Source organism: Malus sylvestris, chromosome 2 (assembly GCF_916048215.2).
Source record: "Malus sylvestris chromosome 2, drMalSylv7.2, whole genome shotgun sequence".
NCBI classification, from domain to species: Eukaryota; Viridiplantae; Streptophyta; class Magnoliopsida; order Rosales; family Rosaceae; genus Malus; species Malus sylvestris.
The window spans coordinates 10,075,578-10,078,310 of record NC_062261.1 but is presented as its reverse complement, the minus strand read 5'-3'; the positions used below and the strand labels follow the sequence as shown (position 1 = coordinate 10,078,310).

Here is a 2,733-nt window from a genome sequence, read left to right as displayed (position 1 = left end):
TCATACTCTAACATAACACACAAAACCTGGACCATATCATGGACAGTGCCACAATTGTTGCAAAGTTGGTAGGTTCAGTAGAGCCCGAGCAAGCATTCAAGGAGATGTTTGGTCTCAGGTTTGCACCGCGAGACACTCTCACCAAGCGGAAATCTCACTTTTGGTCAGAAAGTTTCAGGTCTCTTGTGTAAGCTTTTGCAAGATTGATCACCCAGTACAGAAATTTCATCGAGTCCAATTCCATTCGCGTATAGATTATGATTCCGTGTCAAATATCCCATTTGATATTCTCTCTTCAGATTGTATATTTTTATTTTTTGGATCTGCTTTCTGATTGTAATATTTTTGTTTTTGAGTTAAAAAGTTGTGATTGTAAATTTGGTCAGGCTAGAAATGGTGCGTAAGGCTTCCCTAGTTTCTTGTAAAGTAAAGCTCCTTACCGACGCTCAAAAGAAAAGAACACCAAGCTACAATTTTTACCATTCTCAGTCACTACTAATTCTTAATTCTGCCCATCTTATCTCTCTTTTCTCTGTCTATCTAATTTCCTATGACAAAAGAAAAGAAACAACCTGCCTTTATGTAGGTGTTTTCTCCAATATTAGGTTCAATATTGTGGGATGCGAGTAGTTGGTCGATCAGCATGGTATAGCTGATCAAACCAACACTCGCATCCTACAACATCCCAGAAGATTTGTCACGCATTGAAGTATTTCTGGTCTTACGTCTGACTCAAGTCTTATTAGAAGATAATGAAAATTTAGCTCAACATTTTATGAAAATAGACTACTTGAGATCCTAGAATGTAGCCTAGATGATCTAACCAAGGCCTAATTAGTCATAAGAGATTATATGACATTTGTTTTAGGTTTAAGACAATGCCGCCTGACTAGCGCCTAGCGTATTTTAGAACTTTGAGAATGATAAAGATCCAAAGTACTTGTAGCCTTGTGTAAGAGTGTGTAGAGTGTTTCAGCTGGGGTCATATAAGATCGTTGCAACTCCCATCCATACGTGGCGTGCATGCGAGCTTCAGCCTCAGCAACTTCATTTTCTGGTACATCCAGTGCAGCGTAGAATAATTTGTTCAATTTTTCATGGTCGGTAAAATAATGATGCTTGGGCGCCCATTTAAGCACGGCGAGCACCTTAGCCTGGGCAAGCTCTTCACTCCCAGGCACATGAATCGCAATGTAACATATGAGAACCAAGGCATGAAGCTGAACATTCCAATGCCCAAAATAAAAAAGTCGGATCAATTGCGTAGCTGCTCCAGCAATTATTATTGCCTTGGAAACCTCAACGTGAAAATAGTTGCTTGTACATGCAAATTTTGTGAGGGCAATGCAAGCATTTTTCGTAACGAAATTGTTTGTTTCATGTAAAAGTCGCAGAAGAGGGTCGACAATCATCCTTGTGTCTGTTGCTTCAAATGTTGTTGCTAAATTCCCAACAGCTTTAATGCACGGGATCAGGAGCCCCGGATCTTCCTTCTCATCGGTGATCTTTATTACTAATTGATCAACGATAGATTTCCGAGCCGGAGAATTACGATACAAGGCAGATGTTCTCAGTTCAGCATCCTCCTCAGCAACCGCAGTGATCTCCATATTGCAGTTGAACATCTTTGGTACCCTTTTCTAGGTTCACGGCTAAAATTAAGAGGACACTTGATTCTGCGATGCTAGGAACAATGGCTGAGTTCCCCTTGGCTAGTTTGGCAAGGGCTTTGGTCGCCATAGCTTTCATTTCAGCCTTGGTGGCAGGGTCTTCATTGCCATTGACATTACTATTGGTTTTGCTCGTGGCATGGTTACTATCTACTTCAACAGTTTCGAATGCTAGATGGCTCAAGAGCCAGTAGACTACATCATGCCGGACGAAAACATCACGGCATTTGGGGTGTCTAGCTGCGATCTCTGACACCGCCCAAGCCACGGCAGCCTGAACTTTCATCGGACCTTCTCGGAGGATTATTGCACACACTTTGCATGCATCAGCAAGGATCACGCGTTCGACGCTTTCCCAGGCATGTCCGGGTGACCCCAGAGTCCGGACAGCATTCTCTTGGCTTTCGATTGGACCCTCTCCCACGAATTTCAACAAGGGTTCAACTCCCCCTTCTTCAATGATGCTATGTTCGCAATCGTGCCGAGATATCTCACCAAGTGTAGCTGCTGCTTCTGATCGAACTTGGAACGAATTACGCGTGTCAGCAAGGAGAGCAATTTTTTTCCCAAATCAGGAACAGAAGTGGCTCACGTGATACATGGTTAAGCTGAGACCAGTCCATGTCCTCACTATTCACAGAACTAAGCAGGATGGTCAGCCACGACACGTCGCCAATTACATTTTCGAGCTGCATCAACATATCCCTGAGCCTTAAAGGGTTGATGCCGTGGGGCACGAAACACGTGATGTTGAAATGGTTGATGATCTTGATGATGATGTGAGCATAAGAGTTCTTCATCAGCCTGGATTGAAATCGTTGAGGATTAGTTCGACCAGCTCGAGGATGTACCGTATGGGGCGGTCGAAGATATCAGGGCCGGAGAGGCGGGAACTGCGGAGTTGGCGGAGAAGCCCCGCCAACTTTTGAGACTTGGATTTGATCTCGAGGATCCACTTCTTCTCTGCCTCACCACTACAAAACCATTTATTAGTGTCGCTATGCAAAATCCGACAGAAAATGGATGCAATGACGGATATAATAAGTAACAGAATTGTTAGCAT

At 43.5% G+C, this 2,733-nt stretch overlaps 1 pseudogene; it reads right to left on the bottom strand.

Moving 5' to 3' along the window:
* Window positions 1–896: 896 nt before the first annotated feature.
* Window positions 897–2,733, bottom strand: LOC126600989 (uncharacterized; annotated as a pseudogene).